At 48.4% G+C, this 20,605-nt stretch overlaps 1 protein-coding gene across 2 annotated transcripts in view; it reads right to left on the bottom strand.

Moving 5' to 3' along the window:
- LOC135223903 (uncharacterized) overlaps positions 1–20,605 on the bottom strand; it is a 131,387-nt gene that overhangs the window by 50,289 nt on the left and 60,493 nt on the right. The gene's annotated exons all lie outside the window — the stretch shown is intronic.

Raw genomic sequence — 20,605 nt, 5'->3', positions numbered from 1 at the left:
TCTTCGTTTTTGCTGTCACGAAGAGGTCTACAGTGGGCGTCCCAAAGTTTCCACAAACTCCTTGCAGATCTCTGGATGGAGAGTCCATTCGTTTGGAAGCATTTGATGTTGACGGCTGAGGAGATCCGCACGAACGTTCTGCTGTCCTGAAACGAACCTCGTTATCCTGAACAGGGAGCGAGATAGAGTTCCTCCCTGTTTTTGAGATATGCGAGCGCCGAGTATTGTCCGAGTTGACTTGTACAATTCGTCCACAATCCTTGACTCGAAGCATTGAAGTGCCAAACGAATCGCCTCTAGCTCCTTGAGGTTTATGTGCCAGGACCTCTGTTCCCCTCTCCAGAGGCCTGACACTTCTTCCTCCCCCAGTGTTGCTCCCCAGCCCGTCATGGACGCGTCTGAGAACAACACTAGGTCTGGGCTCTTTGATCGATTGAGGGATTCTCAAAATCTCGTCTAGGTCTTTCTTGTTCTTCCAGTTGTCTGCTAGGAAAAACTGAAGCTGTCTGAGGTGCAGCCTTCCCAAAGAAACAAATTTCTCCAGCGAGGAAATGGTCCCCAGCAGACTCATCCATTCCCTCGCCGAGCATATTTCCTTCTCTAAGAAGACCGATACTTTCTCTAAGCATTTTAGCTGACGTTCTATGGATGGAAATGCTTGAAAAGCCACTGAATCCATCTGAATCCCCAGATACACGATGGACTGTGTGGGAATCAGATGGGACTTCTCGAAGTTGACCAGATGGCCCAGGTCCTTCGTCAGCTGTAATGTCGTATGCAGGTCCTCAGACACTGTTCCTTTGACGTGGACCGGATCAGCCAATCGTCTAAATAGAGTGAGACTCTTATCTTTGAGAGATGGAGCCATCTTGCTACATTTCGCATCAGAAGCGTGAATATCATAGGGGCTGTACTCAGCCCGAAACAGAGAGCTCTGAATTGGAAGACCTGTCCTTTCATAACGAATCTGAGGAACTTCCTGGACCGAGGATGTATCGGAACATGGAAATAGGCATCTTGGAGATCCAAGGACACCATCCAATCTCCTGGTCTCAGGGAAGCTAAAACAGACTGTGCAGTTTCCATCTTGAATTTTATTTTCCTTACAAAAAGATTCAGCCTGCTTACGTCTAGGACAGGTCTCCATCCTCCCGAGTGCTTCGGAACAAGGAAAAGCCTGTTGTAGAAGCCTGGAGAGTTCCGTGACACGACTCTTTCTACTGCTCTCTTTTCCAACATCTGATCCAAAAGGTCTAATAAGATCTGTTGCTTTGAATCCTGATAAGAGGGCGAAAGGTCTATTGGTTCTATGCTTAATGGTGGTTTCGATAGAAACGGGATTTTGTAACCTTTCTCGATCACTTCGAGTGACCAAGAGTTCGCCCCTCTTATCCTCCATGCTTCGGCGAATAGAGCGAGTCTCGCCCCGACTGGTGTCTGGAGGCCGAAAAGTCATTTCTTTCCCCTGGTTTTTGAGGGGGCTCTGCCCCTAGGGAAACTCCTCCCTCGAGCAGCAGCTCTTGAAGAGGCTCTTCCACGAAAGGGCTTATAATTCTTCCTAGAAGCTTGCGTGGTTCTTGAAGACATCTGATCAGCAGGACGTTTCGAAGACCGAGACAATAAGTCCTGCGTCGCTCGTTCTTGGAGATTTACTGATAAATCCTTTACATCGATGTGAAAAAGATGAGCAGAAAAGGGAGCGAACAACAATTCTGCTTTTTGCGCTGGCGACACTGACTTAGCTGTGAAGCTACAGAAGAGTGCGCGTTTCTTCAGGACTCCCGACGCAAAATGTGATGCCAGTTCGTCGGAGCCATCTCTTACTGCTCTGTCCATGCATGACAAAATACTCGCTAAGTCCTCCAATGAGATGGAATCTGGGCTTCTAGACTGAACATCCAAGACGCCCAAACACAATCTAGAAAGTTAAAAACTTCCAAAGTTTTATAAAGGCCTTTGAGATGGTGATCTATCTCCGACATTGTCCACGAAACTTTCGCTGATGCCAGGTAAGATCTTCTAGGAGCTTCCACTAAGTTGGCGAAATCCCCTTGTGCGGAAGCGGGGATTCTCAAACCTGCTTCCTCTTCTGTCTCGTACCACTTCCCCGATCTTCCACTAAGCCTTGTGGGGGGAAGCGCAAAAGAAGTCTGCCCTTTGTCTTTTTTGGATCCATCCAATCATGGATTCTTTTAAAAGCCCTTTTAGTCGAGAGCGAGGTTGGTGGCCATTTTGACAAAATTTGGAGTCTTCCTTGCCTTCGAAGAGGTTAGTTTGCGAAGGTGGAGAGAGAGGAACTGGAGCTCGGAACTTCTCGGGAAACAAATCTTTTAAAAGACGAGTCAAGTCTTATAATCCACAGAGGATGAGGTTGTAGATCCTCCTCCTCTTCCGAAACAGCCTCGCTTGACGATTTATTTTCTAATGGATACATAGCTTATTCTGAATTGAACGAGAAGAAACCAAAGTTTCACCTCCCTTTCGAACCGTAGGTTTTGTGTTTGAAATCAATTTTGAAGAGGAGAGTCTGCTATTGTTCTCCTAACCTTGACTTTCTCTCCGAATTTTCAAACTAACGTCATAAAACGATTTCTCTTGACGAGCATTGATATTGTAGTTCCTACTACCTTGAAGCATATGGCACTTAACCTTCTGACTAGCGACCTGTTCTTTTCTTCTCAGGGTGACTTTATGCATCGGACGCCTAGCGCATCCTAAAGCGTCCTCATTTGCGTCCTGGAAAAGCGTCCTCATTTGCGTCCTGAAAGCTCCCCGCATTTTGCGCTAAAAGCGTCCTCATTTGCGTCCTGGAAAGCGTCCTCATTTGCATCCTGGAAAGCGTCCTCATTTGTATGAAGGACGACGAGCGTCCTTACTAGCACTACGCCTCACGTCCTCAAAAACGTCCTCATATTCATCTTCATATCCTCTGCACCTATCATCCAACAAGCAAACATGCCCTCTACAATTCACACACACTGTGTGAGGATCTACCGAGGCTTTTGGTAGCCTCACCTTACATTCTTCTACACCACACAACTCTGCAAACTAGTAGAAACTAGATCCAGACATCTCAATTCTAAGAAAAATCAAAGCCACAAAATCAAAATCCAAACCACAATAGCGTATGCCAAATCACTAAGCCAAGTCCGAAACCAAAAGAAAAAAACAATCCAAATACTCAAGTGACAATGAAGTTTTCAATTTTTTTTTTTTTGAAATCTAAGCGGAGGTCTGTAAACAGATGTTTACCGACCGGCGACAGAAGAAAATCTGAATAGAAAATGGGAATGGTTCCCGGTATCCGCCTCCCAGCGGCGGGAATGGGTACTAACCACCTAGCCGACCACTGCGTTTGCCAGGAGTTTCGAAATTCTGTCGGTCGTCAGAGAATACAGCTATATATATATATCTGGCAGGTAAGTGTCATGAACAAACCACCGGTTACAATGTAAAAATGAATTCAGTTCAAACCATGACCATGGGAATAAAAAGTTTCATACTTTCACTAATATAGGCAACAAAATGTTGTTTTATTGTGCTGATTACAACTGCAATCTTGAGTAAGATCAATAAATGTTACATAGGTATATACGCTAACATTGTTCAAATGATTGCTGGGAAAGTTGGTGGATTGTCCGTGGTTAGACCAGCCAGCCTCATGATTGCCGCCATATTGGATTTCAAAACTGCCTTGAAAACATATTTTACGAAGAGTGTCACATGCTTATTTTAGTTCGTATGGGGCTTTCATATATCACATTATGTTGACGAAACTTCTATCTTTTGAATGGTATGCTTAAAGTTGTAATTGTATTCTTGTTTACCCAATTAAATATCAAGAGAATAAGGCCTGGCCAGTATGATGATGATGGATCACCCGTAATTTTTTACCCTACTTTTTCGGAGGGTGGCCTAGCCGCGGTAGTCGGTGAGTTAGCCAGTCCACGCAGTTGTTTACCCTAAGTCTTATACCCAGTTTGGAGGGCAAACACATACCAATTGACAACACTGATAAACAATTGAAGAGCGCAAAACTCCGCAAAGAATCCCGTAGTTCCCTTAGATAAGTACTGGTTCGAGGTTGGGTTTACGATTGTTGTGATGAAAGTACCCCAGCGTCTATGGGTACAAGTGGTGTGCGGATTTAGTACAGGAAATGGGAAGTTTGCTGACACAAGCGACTCCACAAATCTTCTAAACTTTTTATATCGTAAGTAAAAATTTGAAAGCGTTTTGGGGTTGTGTGCACTGCGTTGGCCATACTTTTCATTACCCTCTGTTTAAATCTTAAAATATGGCCTTAATTTCTAACTTTGGAGGAAATACTTAGGGGGAAACACCAGCGACTACCAACCCTTATCACAGTGGACAGGTCTTATTCACTTGATATTTAAATGGTGAAACAAGAATAAATACAATTACAACTCCAAGCATACCATTCAAAAGATTGAAGTTTCGTCAACATAATGTGATATATGAAAGCCCCATACGAACTAAAATAAGCATGTGACGCTCTTCATAAAATATGTTTTCAAGGCAGTTTTGAGATCCAATATGGCGGCTACCGTGTGGATGTACAGGTTCTGATCAGTGACGACAATCATCTTTCCCAGCCTTCCCAGCACTCATTTGAACAATGTTAGCGTATATATGTAACGTTTATTGATCTTACTCAAGATTGCAGTTGTAATCAGCACAATAAAACATTTTGTTGCCTATATTACTGAAAGTATGAAACTTTTTATTCCCAGGGTCATGGTTTGAACTGAATTCATTTTTACCTTGTAATCGGTGGTTTTTATCCTTACTGCCATCACAACTGAAACTCCACAGTGCTTATTTGATTGTTATTATACACATTTTGGTCTCAGTTCATTCCACATTGCACTTTAAACAAGTTGCTGTTCCTGGTTCCTAAGCGCGCGCCACAAACACAGTTACGAGCAGCAGACGACGAAACTGCAAAGTTTTATTCCCTAAATTGTTTACTTTACTCATTATTTAGTTAAACTTTACTTTGTTATTTAAAATTTTTAATTTAATTCGTGTATATTATGCCTTTTTTGCAACCAAATTACCCCGAAAAATTAGATATTTCTAAAGTAGATACAATCCAACGTTTCTAACGTTTTCGTACATCTGGCTGCCGAAAACCATAGAGGAACGACTACGGATAAGTGGATTATATATTTTTTTTTTTGCTTTTTTGTTTTTGCTAGCACTTTCATTGATATCAGTCTATATTAGTATTTTGAATTTCTTTAATAACCGTATGCCAGAAATAAATGTAACCTTTAATGTTTGCATGCTAAGAATGGCAAAATCATCATTGGCATATTAGTGGAGGCTTCACACATACACCAATTCATTATTATAAACTGTTTCCATGAATTCTAGTTGTCATAGTAATGCAATAATATTAAAATTGCTTTAATATTTATGTATATATACTTCCAATACATAGCCTAATTTCACCAATTTCAACGTTTTGTGTGTAGTCTTATACCCAGTTTGGAGGGTCAACAAATACCGAAATGGCAACAGAGAGAGAGAGAGAGAGAGAGAGAAAGGAAGGCAAAGGAACGAAGAAGGAAAGGGGGGGGGGAGAGGGTAGGTGGAGCTTTTTACGCGTGTTCGTATCCATTTCTGCATAATGGAGTTTTTGTCTCTTGGTACAAGGACAAGTGTCGTTATTCTTTACGATTAGTGATTCACGATACCCTTATAAAATGACAATTTGTCCAAAATTGCATTTTTCCTAACTATACAAATCTGAGGTCCTTTTACAATAGGAAGGTACTAGCGGCAGCTGGATAGGTCGTAAGCTTTCGAACAAGGGGTTCGGTAGTTAACTGCTTGTCCGACAGGCGCGCGCGCGCGACTGGGAGGTAAACAAATCACTTTTGCTTTTGGCCCAAGCAAAAACTGCAGAGTGAGGGGTGGCATGAGTGGCCCCCGGGGGGGCTATGTGTAAAAGGACCTCAGGTTTGTATAGTTAGGAAAAATGATATTGTAATGATACAATTAAGTTTGTTCATACTTACCTGGCAGATATATATATAGCTGTATTTTTCCGAATCCGACAGAAATTTAAACACTTACGACACACGCAGTGGGAGTCAGGTGGTTAGTACCCATTCCCGCCGCTGGGAGGCGGGTATCAGGAATCATTCCCAGTTTTCTATTCATAATTTTTTATTTCCATGTCTCCTGAGGGGAGGTGGGTGGGTACTTGATTATATATATCTGCCCAGGTAAGTATTTTTGAACAAACTTAATTGTATCATTACAATATCAGTTTGTTCATGAAACTTACTGTCAGATAATAGATATAGCTGAATCCCACCTTTGGTGGTGGAGTAGGACAGAATAGAAGATTTTAGGAAACACATATATGCAGATAATTGATATCTTGATTCCTTACCTGTTAGCATAGCTGACTTCGTGGTTACTGCCGCGTAAGTCTGCTTCGCTACTAGAGTTGCCAGCGAGGTAGAGACCTATATAGCTGGTGCACTCCAGATGATCTGTCAACAGGGGCGAGACCACGACGTGACTAGACCATATTGACCATACCATGAGGGCTAAGAAGTAAAATAAATATATATATAAAAATATATATCACCACCTGACCCACCTAGCCAAAGTTAAGGTGTGTTAACTAAGGCTTAAGAGTTAAGAAGTCACCGTTGTCGGCGACTCAACTACTAAATTAAGAGCTCTTCCTAACCATTTTCTACGGATAGGATGAGTGGTACTTCTTGCCCCCAGATTGTGTCTGCAGACACGTATGGCCCTAGCGAGCAGCAGATCTCATATGCCATCTTCACATCTCGCAGGGAGTGTGAATTGAACACAGAGTTGCTTCGCTAAAACATGGTACTCAGGATGTTGCTGAGTGCCATGCTCTGTTGAAATGCTTCCGAGGCCGCGCCCTCACCTCGTGAGCATTCAAATCAAAAGATTTCAAATCTTTGTGCAAACACAAAGAAGGAGCTTTTTTGAAAGAACTCCTTAACAATAAAGCCAGGGTGTTCTTCGATATGGGCAAGTCTGGTCTTTTCGGAACACTGCAGATTGTCCAGTACGACTTCGACTTTCTTGAGTTTTATGTAGATAAAACTTGAGAGACCTGACAGGGCACAGGACTCTCTCTGGCTCCTGCCCACTAACTTGTGCCATCCTTGCTTCCAAGCTCCTGGCCCAAGGACGACAAAACGGGTTTCCATTCTTAGGCCATAACGAAAAGCTTAGAGAGCACACCGCCTTGTGTTCTCTAAAGCCAAAACTTGTGACAATGGCTTAAAATCTCACTAACCCTCTTTGTCGTATCTAGGGTGGTTAGAAAAATGCCTTCCTGATCACATGCGAGAAGTTAACAGGTAGGAGATGTTCGAATGCTTTGACATCAAGACTTCAGACTATGTCAAGTTCCATATTGAAAGCTTCGATCTGGACATGCACAGTCAGTCCGTCTGTACTAAACGTCAGGTGACCGACCAGTTGACCAGTCAGACGAATCAAGGACAGCAAGGCTGTACCCTGAAGACCATAAGGCACTATTCTTCGCTGAAGGATGAGTGTTTGGACTGCCTGGGCGATTCAAGCTAAGCAAACCTTGGGGGGTGTATCAACGCAACCCAACGTCGTTAGCGAATCAACTCCTGAGCCACTCCTGACTCGAGCTTCTGGTGCCAGGAGAAAGGAGCGAGGAGCAAAAAGGCGATTCAGTCCCGAAGGACGAATGCCTGACAGTCCAACTGGTCTCATGTTAAACGATCATCGGGGGTGTATAAACGCAACCGACTTCGTCAACAAGAAACTCAGGGCTACTATATGTCTCCTGATCTCGCACGAGTGTCTGACTCCGAGAAAACAGGTGAGACACAAAAGTAGATGGTGAGCGAGTTTCGGAGAGTTTCACAGAACTCAAAGATCGTGAAGGGCTTTGTTGTTTGACAGAAGCAAATCTGTGAGCCCAAAGGCCGTCAAAACCATATTTGCGTATTCTTTAATAGTTGTGACTGGCCAGCTTATCCCATTCTTCAAACGGAAAGGGAAGACTGCAATCTTATGCTGTCAACATCTCGATAGTCTGAACGTATAGTCAGACAGAGCGGAGAGTTATAGGTACCTTTCGTGTTAAAGGAGACGACTCTCTCGGAAAAGGTCCTTGGAAGGACGTGACCTCTGTGAATCTAGGGTCTTGAAGGCCAACATGGGGCGATTAGCGTCATTGTCGCTCCCTGTGATGATATAAATCATCTTATTACATTTCCTAAGTGATTGAAAAGGGGAAAAGAGACTAAACATCCATCCCCGTTCAATATCATAGGATGGCGTTTAATGTTACCGCTCCCGGATCGAGAAAAAGGGAGCAGAGAAGAAGAAGCCTCTTCGTCCTCAACCTAGCGAAGAGATGAATGAAAGGACGTCCCTAAAGTCTCCACAACTCTCAACATACTTCTAAAGAAAGATTCCACTCGGAAGTCAGTAGTTGCTGCCTTCGATCGAGACGATTCGAACGGACTTTTGCAATCCTGTAACGAACCTCTAGAGGATCGTTCCATTCTACGCCTGTTGTTATAATAGGCTCTTTCTCGTAAACCCGAACCGGACCGAGAGAAGATACTTCCTAAGATATGAGAGAGCTGTGGAAGATCAGAGTTGATATGGACCATGGTTCCAAAAAACTCGTTTCGAGGACTGGAGGGGGACGACTGAATTGCTTCCACTTCTTTTCAGATTATGATCCAGGACATCTGAAAACCCTCTCCAGATGTCCGGCAACTTCTTTCTATCACCCCCAAGAGATACTTAACGCACCGAGAGATGTTCAGAATCATTCCTAGATCTTAATAAAAATTTCAGTTTCACGGTAGGAAAAAAACTGTAGAGGTCTGAATTGCAGTCTATTCAGGGAAACAAACTTCTTTAGGAAGGAAATGGTCCCCAGCAAGCTCATCCATTCCCTCACACAGTATGTTTACTTCCCTAATAAGGCTGCGCTTTGCCTAAGCAAGAGAGCATATAATAGTGCAATGTTGTGGTAGACTCGTAGTCCTATACCGTGCGGTAACGAGCACCGAAAGGAGTAAGATATCTCTGTAGAACATATTAAGGCCAAACGAATGCAATGTTTATTCATTCATGTAAGAAATCCCCTCAATCTTAGGCTAAAGTCCGTGATTGTAGGGCAGAGATACAGTTCGTCAGTCAATCCCGCAGGAGAGAGAGAGACGTAAACTGCCAGCACAGAGATACGGTTAGTCAGTCAATCCCGCAGGAGAGAGAGACTTAACCTACACGCATGACAGCGAACGAGTTGGTACTGGCTCGTTTGGACTGGAGGAGAGGAGTCAGAGGACAGTGACAGCAGCAGCTTACGATCGTCCGTCATCGTCGTCTCTTAACTTTATGGCCTGGGTTGCCAGCTACCCTATTCTATGAAGAAAAAGGTTCGTTATTTTTAGCATAAAGAGACTCTCAAGCTGGTATATTTAAGCGAAACAGAAAAACGCTAAATATATAGATGCGTTTGTGTCGTCAGAACACTACCATACAACGGTAAAAGATAAATCGGAAACTCCTGGAAGGCTGCAGGGAGTAACGATTAAATGTCCTTGAAAATGGACCATAGACCTCTCGGTTGCCATCCGAAGAGGTAACTACAGCAAGCGTATATGACTTGAACCAACCAGAAATAAAATAACGCAAGGCAAATATGAAATTATATCACAATAAAGTTTGTTCATACTTACCTGGCAGACATATATATAGCTGAATTCGGAAATACAGCTACATACATATCTGACAGGCAAGTTTCATGAACAAAACTTAGGAGAATCGAAGCAGTCAGCTCAAGCTTCTTATGTTATTGGACATAAGCGTTCATTGACGTAGTCTACAAGTCTATTTCTTGTACGAGTCTGCGAATGACGAATGAGAGCTCTTCCGAATCTTGTCAATCAGAGCTTATTCGCTTACGCAATATCAAGTTAATGAGATGTTTGTCAATGAGAACTAACCCATTTACGGGACAAAGAGATATTTTGTCAATGAGGGGATACCCACTTACTTGACAAAACGATAGTATATTGTCAATGGGGGAAAGTGAAAAAGTCCACTGAATTGAAAACGTAATCCAGGAAGTCGAGCATTTTATTTTCCGATTCCCGTCTCAAACGAGGAAGGGGCAAGATTCCTGTTAAGAGACTGGGCTTACGTCAGGTATTACGACGATGTTCAATTCGGCAGCGTAGTCCCGACTAGGAACTAACAAAATCTATCATCTGAAAAGCCCTTTCAGATGGGCTAAAAAGCTGGCAAAATTATCCTGGGAAGAGGAAGAAACTCTCCAACCAGCTTCCTCTCCCGTATCACAACTAATGCCTGCTAAAGCTTAAAATTTATTGGCAGTATGGCAAAGGCAGTCCTGTCTTGCGCTTTCCTGAAGAGCGTACTTTTGATGAGTGCCTTTGCAAGAATCCTACTGAAACGTTGCCGAGAGTCCTGACGTGCAGGACATCGAGCCTTTATAACCCGTAACTGCCTTATCGCAAAGTCTTGACTGCGGTAGTGGCAACTTAAATTTATTGGCAGAATGGGCAAAGCTTGCGGTAGAGCAAACGAGAACTTCCCTTGAGCTTTCCTTAACTCCATCCACCCTATGCGAAAAGCATATTAATTGACAGAGACCTCTTGAATTCACGAAACCCGATGTCTTGCTGGGTTTCGAAGAAGTTGTCTGTTCACTTTAAGCTTACTCCGAAGCACTCCATACTTCACATTCTTTGCAGGTGAGGTAGAAGGTATCATCGAAGGTAGAGGTAAAAATTCTTTAAGCCCAAATCTAAACAAGAGCTTGAAGAGTTCAACAGAAACGTTCAGCCAGGCGACACACCTGGCGTGCGCTGGTGCACGCTCGGCGTCCACTGGAGCGCGCTCGGCGTCCACTGCAGCAGCACGCTCGGCGTCCACTGGCGCGCACGCTCGGCGTCCACTGGCGCGCGCTTGGCGTGCACCCGCGCACCCCATGGCTTGGGCGGTACCGCTCTCCAAAAAGCTTACTGCTACTATGACTTATTTTTGATTGTATTTCTCGGGGAAAGGAAAACGGACACGAGTTCAGGCGACGTTCGCCTTCTTACTTCTCACTGAAACGCATAACGAGAGAGAGAGAGAGAGAGAGGACGTGAAGCGTCCTCTTCTATAAAGCTTCTATTTAGAGGGCGCGAGTCCATCCGAAAGCTCCAACCCCTGCGCGGTGGGAGGACGCTTTCGGAGGACGAGAAGCAATCCTTCAGGATTCGTGCAGTGCACGCACTAGGCAGTCTGGGGATTTTCATCAGAAATTGCCGAGGCACGCCAGATCGGTGGGGGTTCCTCGTAACCCTCCTTCGGCTTTCGACATGCTCTCTCACTGGTTCTGGGAGTCAAGCAGAGTCCCGGCCTAGAGGCGAAACGAGGCCGATCTGACGCACCCTCCACTACACAAGGGGTATCACTGCACTTCTGCACTTCACTTTTACTCTCTAAAGCAAGCACTTTCGATTCTAAGTTACGAATCGAAGGAGTATCAGAGAAAGGGCAATTTCTCTACAGACACTGCTTAGGGCCCGAAGGCAACACTGCAGGGTTAGGAGTAACAATTACAGAAGTAGCACTTCACAGCAATGAAGGAGAGCGAGCACCTCTCGTAGACATATACATAGCCCCGTAGGCCATACTACAGGGTTATGCAAAATAAAGTCTACAGGAAGGTTAGCAGGTCCCACGTTCACTAGTTCCCTACGACTTTTGTTTACTGATTAATTGCGTACATACGAATCATACGTCTTCCTTACGGAATTAGACATGTTTACTGATTAATTGCGTATATACGAATCATACGTCTTCCTTACGGAATAGACAAAGTCTCACACTCCTTACATGACAAATCTCAACAAAGAAGCAAGACCCATACCCCTCGTACATACCAAGTGCGAATCTACCGAAGCTTACGGTAGCCACACCCTATCTTTGCAGACAACCCCGTCTGAAACTAGCCTAACTAGATTCAGATATTTTATGCAAAAATGAATCAAATTCAAATCAATTTAAGATAGCGTATGCCTAGCCACAAATCCAAGTGAATAAATCAAAAGACAATTAGGATACTTAGCGGCAATGAAGTTTCCAAAATCCTAAGACGGAGGTACTGAAAACAGGTGTTTTCAGCACCGGCGACAGAAAAATTATGAATAGAAAATGGGAATGATTCCTGATACCCGCCTCCCAGCGGCGGGAATGGGTACTAACCACCTGACTCCCACTGCGTGTGTCGTAAGTGTTTAAATTTCTGTCGGATTCGGAAAAATACAGCTATATATATATCTGACAGGTAAGTTTCATGAACAAAATGCAATTTTGGACAAATTGTCATTTGTTCCGACACGGCATACAAACCTTCGGTCCTTTTACAATAGGAAGACTCACTTCTTGGTGGGTGGAATCTGAGTCTTTTGTGAACAGACTGGTGTTCGCCCAACCTTGGAAGCCTCCCTGGTCGTAAGAGCGAGGGAGGGATCCAAGCCTCTGTCCGATTGATCGGGGTGTGCACCGCAGGATCAATGGTCAGACCTCTGGACCGAGTACTAAGAGAGAGGCAAGCGTATCTCTTCGTACCAGCAATGTAAGAACTTGTTCCTGTACAGGAGCAAATATAAAGTCATGGGTTTGACTCTTGTAGGCATCCACTTCCCCCCCCTTGTAGGAGGAAGTGGTGGATATTCTGCTCCTATCCCTAGTGAAAGGGATAGGATGGGGCTCTGTCATATAGCTCACCTGCATCTCGTCCTCATCCAGCGTAGTGACGACCGTGGCCCTCTGCCCACAGGTAGAGGAGGAGGAAAAGACGGGAAGAGGGAGCCAGTCACTCACTCATTCACACATCCATCCACACAGTCACACCAGGACTCGATGCTGTTTCAGCCTGCGAGGGTCTGGGTTTGCTACACAACTTGTTGAGCAGCCACCACGGGTCCCAAGGAAAAGGTATCCAAGGACCTGTGGGCAATATCCCGAAGGTAGAAGGACGTAAAGGTAGTCTGGTTAGACCAGACCCCTGCCTTTCAGGGACCTGCGCCACGGAGAAGTTCTTACGAAACGCCAACGAGGGGCCAATACTTCTGACTTCGTGAGCTCTCGGACGGGACGTACGGATGTCGTCACTACCATCAGCCTCATACGCCCTCCTGATGACCTCACGCAGCCAGAATGAAAGAGTGTTCTTGGATACTTCTTTCTTGGTTACCCCGGTGCTAACGAAGAGGCGTCGACACTCAGGCCTGAGGTGTCGAGTTTTCTTCAGATAGCGCCGTAGCGCCCTCACAGGACAAAGCAGCATCTCATCCGCATCATTATCGGTAAAGTCCATTAGGGAGGGAATCGTGAATGACTCGAACCTGTCGTCAGGGATCGACGGTTTCTGAGTCTTCGCAACGAAGTTCGGGACGAAATCGAGCGATCACAGATCCCCATCCCCTGGAATGTCGTACATCATAGGAAAAGACCATGAAGTTCCCCTACTCTCTTCGCCGATGCCAGGGCCAGCAAGAAGAGGGTCTTGAGGGTCAGATCCCTGTCTGACGACTCTCGGAGTGGCTCGAACGGCGTTCGAGTCAAACTCCTAAGGACGAGAGTCACATCCCACGCAGGGGGCCTGAGTTCCCTGGGTGGGCAAGACCTTTCGAAGGCTCCTGCAATGAGCAAGGAGATCTCGAACGAGTTCGAGATGTCCAATCCCCTCAGTTTCAGGACGAGCGCCAAGGCGGCTCTGTATCCTTTGACTGTGGGGACTGAGAGGAGCTTCTCTCGGCGAAGAAAAACGAGGAAATCCGCTACCTGCTGAAGAGTGGCTCTGAGAGGAGATAGACCCCGTCTACGCCACCAACCACAGAAGACGGCCCACTTCCCCTGGTACACAGCTGCAGAGGACTGACGGACGTTTCCAGCCATCTCTGTTGCTGCGCTACGAGAAAAGCCTCTCGTTCGCAAGAGATGGTGGATAACAGCCAGCCGTGAAGACGTAGGGACTGGACTGCTCAGTGGTACCAGCTCGACGTGTGGCTGGGCGAGAAGGTTGTGCCAAGGGGGAATCTCTCTCGGTTTCTCCTGCGAGGGAAGAGCCAGCAGGTCCGGATACCAAATGGCCTGTGGCCATTTGGGAGCCACCAGGATCATCCTGAGATTCGGGGTGACCAGTGCTCGACTGATCACCTTGCGAATCAGGCTGAACGGGGGAAAGGCATAGGCGAAGAGGTTGTCCCACGGGTGTTGAAGAGCGTCCTCTGCAGCTGCCAGTGGGTCCGGCACGGCCGAGAAGAACACCTGGAGCTTCCTGTTGTGCCGGGTGGCGAACAGATCCACGACTGGTCGCCCCCATAGGTCGAAGAGCCTTTCCACCACGTCCTGGTGTAGAGACCATTCGGTCCCTATCACCTGATCCCGACGGCTGAGCGTGTCTGCTACTACATCCTCTTCCCTGGAATGTAGCGTGCCGACAGCTCTATTGAGTGTGCCTCGGCCCACTCGTGCACCTGCCGAGTCAACTGGTACAACGGGAGAGACACTAGGCCCCCCTGTTTTGTTGACGTAGGCCACTAACCGTGGTGTTGCCGCACATCAACACCACTGAGTGTCCCACCAAAGCGGTCCTGGAAACTCTTGGAGAGCGAGGAACGCTGCCTTGAGTTCCAGTACATTGATGTGAAGGTGCTTGTCGTTCTCGTCCCACACTCCTGAAGTCAGCAACTCCTCCAGGTGTGCGCCCCATCCCTCGGTCGATGCGTCTGAGAACAGCTGCATGTCCGGGGGGGGAGTGCGCAGAGGCACTCCTCTTAAGAGGTTCCTGTCGTCCAGCCACCAGGCTAGATCCTGCCTCACCTCCGGTGTCAGTGACACTGGAAAGCTTGGGGGATCCGTCGCCTGTGACCAACTCTCCTTTAGCCTCCACTGAAGAGACCGCAGGTGAAGACGCCCATGAGGGACTAACTTCTCGAGTGACGACAGGTGTCCGATCACGACTTGCCATCGCTGAGCTACCTGTTCCTGCCGAGACAGGAACTGGTTGGCTGCCTCCCTGAATCTGCTGATCTGCGAGTCTGCGGGGAAGACTCGCCCTGCTACCGTGTCGATCAGCATACCCAGGTACTTCATCATCCTCTGCTTGGGCTCGAGATCGGACTTTTCGAAGTTCACAACGATCCCCAGATCGCGACAGAACTCGAGCAGTCGATCCCTGTCCTGTAGCAACTGCGAGCGGGAGCTCGCCAGGACTAACCAATCGTCGAGATACCTCATCAAAGACGTATCCCGTGCGAATGGGCCCAAGCAGACACCAGAGTGAACACTCGCGTGAACACCTGTGGGGCCGGTTTGAGAGACCGAAGCAAAGTGCCTGAATTGGTACACCGTCCCGTCGAGGATGAAGCGGAGGTACTTTCTGGACGGACTGATGAATGGGTATTTGGAAATACGCATCTTTCAAGTCCCCCCACGGAAAGCATGAAATCGTTCTCCCTGATGGAGGTCGAGCACTGAGCGTGCCGTCTCCATCGTGAACCGGGTCTGGCGAACAAACCGGTTCAGGGGAGAGAGATCTATCACCGGGCGCCAGCCTCCCGTAGACTTTTCCACCAAGAAGAGTCGACTGTAAAAGCCCGGTGACTGATCCGTGACGATTTCTACAGCTCTCTTGCTCAGCATGGTCTTGATCTCCTGTCTCAGTGCTACGTCCTTCGATGACCCTGGAACGTACGACTGCTGTTGGACCGGGTTGGAGGTGAGGGGTGGCCGAGATTCGAAGGGTAATAGATATCCCTCCCGAAGGACATCTACAATCCAGGTCTCGGCGCCGTAGCGCTGCCAAGTTGCCCAATGGCTGGCCGGCACCCCCCACTTCCGGCAGCAGGTGAGGGGGAACGCCGTCCCTAGCGTTTCCCCCCTTTCTTCGACTTCTTCCCACCAGAGCCTCCACGGGAGGAGGAGGGCTGGGAGGAGGGCTGGTTACGGCTCCCCTTGGTAGAAGTCGAAGAAGACAGAGTCTTTCCCGGGGGCTTCGACGCAGCTACCGTCTTAGCCACCCCCGAGGAAGCGCTAGCCGAGCTCTTAGACTTGGCCGCAGTCCGAGGCTGCCCAGAAGCCTTCGAGACTGCCTGGTGCACCAGACGGTCGATGTCATCAGTGCGCCGTCTGTCCACCGCAGCGTCCACCATCTCTCCTGGGAAGAGAGACGTGGAACTCCGTAAAGGTCCGTTGCGAAGTCCCAACGCCGCTTCACGCCCGGCCGCCCTGGAAACCCGAGTAAGGACGGCGTCCCTTCGTCGGAGAACCAGGTTGGCCCACAGGTTCACCGTCTGGTGGGCAAGGAAGGAGATGGCTCTTCCTCCAGACTGGCAAAGTCTCCTAAAGGCCGAGTCATCTTCAGGAGAAATTCCCCCCGAGTTGGCTGCGACCTTAGATACTGTGAGGGACCACAGATCTAGCCAGGAGACGGCCTGGAAAGCTGCCATGGCGGTAGATTCCAGGCCGAGTGCCTCTTGCTGCGAGAACCATAGGTTCTCGGACAGGAGCTGCTGCAGAGACACACCCGGAGTCAGCCTGGCTAACTCCGGGTTCACCTGTTTGGGCGGCATCGGGTCTTCAGATGGCACGTAAAAACGCCGCTGTCGCAGCAGAGGAGGTGGAAGCAGCTTGCTCGACCTGCCAGACTTGAGCGAACCGTCTTGTCCGGAGACAAAGCGATTCAACCTGGTCCAGCACTGAGTCCTGCAAGCTCGGAACGCGGCAAACCCACCGTCGGTCTGGGTTCCCTCTTCGGGCCCCAGAACGACTCGAGCCGGGACGTGGGCTCGGATGGTGGGAGCGGCGATCCTTCCCCGAGGTCGTTGTGCTGACGAATCAGCGCAATAACCTCGGCAAAGTTCCTCTGGATCTCAGGAGTGACTGCGTCCTGCGGAGTCGGACCATCCAGTCCCTCAACAGGAGCATCTCCCGAGACCCTCCTCCCTCAAGGGGAGGAACAGCGCAGACCCCTCTCGGTCTCCTCCAACCACTTGTGCGTACGACCTGGCTGGTCCGAGAACCGTGCCTGGTACGTACGACGACGTGGTGGGATCCTGAGGGGCGCACCCCTCACGATCACTCCTCAATGCCTCGCCCCTCCCGGTGTAACCCGAGGAGGTTGAAGGTATGGGAGAGGCAGACCTGACGCTCCCTCCTCGCTCGCTGGCAGAACCAGCGGGCTTGGAAGACTGCAGGCGATCGTCAACCCGCGGTGGCGATCGAGCTGCAGACCTAGTCGAGCCGTCTCGCTGTGGAGAACGGCTGGACCGAGAACAGCGGCCCCGGTCTCGTGTCAGAGGAGCTGGTGCTGGTCGCCGTACCCGATCGCTCTCTGTGAGAGTGACGATCAGGCGACCGGCGAGCTCCACTGTCACGGTGAGACCGGTGCGTATCCTCACGGCGCGTCAGTTCGCTGGTACCAGCCGTGGCTGGTGCCAGCCGAACGCGGGGGGACCTCTTCCCAGCCTCAGCCCGTGGCCGTCATGGACCCGTCACGTCCGCCCCCGGGTAGCCAGCTGCTCGCCACGAGAGCGAGAGCTGGTCTGGTGAGAGTCGCGTGAGCGGCTGTCACCAGTCTTCCGCTCCGTGCCGTGAACCTGACGCTGAGCGGACTCAGAGGTCTGGTTCCTGGCTGCACGGTCACTGTTAGGCGACCGTACACTCGGTACCTCTCGCAAACGAGAGGCCGAGACGGATCCTGCTGCCGTGGCCGAACCACTAACAGCAGGTGAGGAAGTGCCGGTGTTAGCCGGCACTCCTCTGGTCCCCGTAGTCTTCTTCCTCGCGGAAGAAGAGACGGGTCCTGCCCCCGAAGGAGCAGGGTGACCAGCGGAAGAACCCCCCGTCTCACCAGAGCAGACGGGCCCTTAGAAGTTCCCGAAGGAGACTTCTTAGGGGGGGGGAGGCGACCTTCTTCTTCTTCGGCGGGGGAGCCTTAGAAGAAGAAGGGGAAGAGGCGGCAGACGACGACGACGACGAAGAAGACGATGAAGACGATGACGACACCTTCCTCCTCTTCTTCTTCTTCTTCGTCAACCTCCTCAGGACCGACGTCAGATCTGTCATCCAGAGCGGAGCCGGGGCTGCTGTTGCCGAAGCAACAGGGCCCGGACGCACCTGTCCGAAAACAGATCTAGCATCGGGAACAGCGGAGCAGGAACAGGAACAACGTCAGCAGGTGCAGGCATCACAGGAACAGCAGTAGAGACGGCAGGGGCAGGTACAGTAACAGCAGCAGTGGTCATCAACGTCACGTCCGTGAACGGCGGCTGGGCAGGTACGGCAGGTACGGCAGGCTGTGCAGGCTGTCCAGTTGACGACCAGCGGCACAGACATCCTTGGTACTGGTGGGAGGTCCAGGGGCGAGCTCTTCGGGCACACGAAGTCCGGTCGCGGCAGCACGGCAAACCCAGGTGGCGGCATCACACTCCCCGTGGTAAACAGGCGACTGGCCCCTGCACCGATGTAGTAGGTGTTACAGAGACCGCGTGCGGGGTGTACACCAGGTGAGGAGGTGAGCGTAGCCAGGTGTTGTAAGGGTCGTGGTGGTGGTCGTAACCGTCGCATGGGTGACCGCCACGGAGCCAGCGAGATGGTAGAGCAGCCCCTGGACACTCGGCACGCCCTGCAGCCCCAACGATGCCCACACCTGTCCGAGGTCGTCCTTCGCGGCAACCGCACCTGAGGAAGCAAAAGTCGGGTGATTAGCAGGATCCTCTACCCGCTCGCACGAAGACGAACGGATAGAGGACCCAGAGTACAACTTGACGTCAGGGTATCTAGCGCCCTCCTCCACACTCGACAAGTCAGGTGAGGAGAAGGACCTAGAAACCCCCCCCGAAGGGGAAGGCGCCAAACGTGGAAGCTGAGCGGGCGGCAGGAAAGACGACGAAGTGTCCGTAACCAAAGGAGTCGCGGGAGAGCTTTCCGACGACTCCTTTGCAGGCCTTCGCTTCTTCCTGCCCTCATACAAAGTCCACTGCGCCTCCGACCAATTATTACAAACTTCACATGGCTCGGCTCGGGTGCATTCGCGCCCCCGACACCGAGCGCACAAAACATGTGGGTCAATTTCCGGGAATGAGCGGAACTTCCCGCATTTACGCCCTTCGGTACCCGGGCATAGTCTCCGTGGGGTAGCGAGGCGAGGAGATTCCATAATTGACCAAAAATTCACAATTCAATGAAAAAAGAGAAATGATTGTACTTACAATGATTCTTTCATACACAAACACAACCATATACTCAAGGAAAGCAAACGACGAGAAGCGGGCAGAGAGCGTCGAACACACACGTCTACTCGCTGTGAGGCCGAAAGCAAAAGTGATTTGTTTACCTCCCAGTCGCGCGCGCGCGCCTGTCGGACAAGCAGTTAACTACCGAACCCCTTGTTCGAAAGCTTACGACCTATCCAGCTGCCGCTAGTACCTTCCTATTGTAAAAGGACCGAAGGTTTGTATGCCGTGTCGGAACAATTACGGCACTGGGTGTAATGCACTATAGCAAAATCTCGTTCTGGTAAGAGTGTTCGTTACAGTAATAGGTATTGCCCAAAAACGTGCTTGCACTGTCTCTGAAACCCATAGTAGGTATGCTGCTTAGTTGTCAATCAAGTTTTTTGTAATCAAGTATTTTTTACAAGCTAGCTATTGAATAAATTTGTATTTTTCTCAATGCTAACTTTCCTCTTTTAAAGACTTTCTGGTCTTTCCAAATTTGGCCCCATAATTTCTTATGGTGCGAAAACAGAAGCCCAGGTACCGAAAACGATTGCGTCACACGTAGCGCGATAATCCGGCCGTAAAACATCTTCATATATCCAAAAAGTAAATAATAAAGATATATATGCGCATTACGATTATAACAATTACATGAAGAGCTGATAATCTGCATGAATAACTGGTAAACTGTTCTGCAAGAAAGTTGAGTAAAGCAATTATTTACAATAGGTACGAAAGTCAAGATGTCGTGACGTCATAATACAGGACTTAAAAGAACCTTCTAATTCCAAAAAATAATTACTTAAATTTGAGTCAGACTCGAGTTACTTTTTCAATAACAAATATTTTCAAATTAATCATCATAAATATGTAAAATATTGATGTTTTACTATTTATTTAAAAAATTATTGAAGTGCACGCTTCGTCGTCTTCTTCTACCAAAACAGTTGTTTACTAACAAACAAGCTGGTGAGGGACCGTTTTCCGATTGTTGTGGTGAAAGTGCCCCAGCATCTGTGGGTACAAGTGGTGTGCGGATTTATCACAGGAAATGGTTAGTTTATTGACACAAGCAATTCCGTAAACATCGAGATGGCGTCAATCTTCTAAATAGTATTTCGAGTTGTAAGTAAAAATGTTGAACGCGTTTTGGTGAGATTTCCACTGCCGTGGACACCCTTTTCACTACCCTCTGTTTAAATCTTAAAATTTGGCTTTAATTTCTAACTTTGGAGAAAATACTTACTTTGAAAGGAGAGTAGAGGTCTTTAGCTCCG

This window comes from Macrobrachium nipponense, chromosome 20, assembly GCF_015104395.2.
Source record: "Macrobrachium nipponense isolate FS-2020 chromosome 20, ASM1510439v2, whole genome shotgun sequence".
In the NCBI taxonomy this organism is placed as follows: Eukaryota; Metazoa; Arthropoda; class Malacostraca; order Decapoda; family Palaemonidae; genus Macrobrachium; species Macrobrachium nipponense.
Note: the sequence above shows the minus strand (reverse complement) of the source record. Positions and strands in the feature narration are given on the sequence as shown.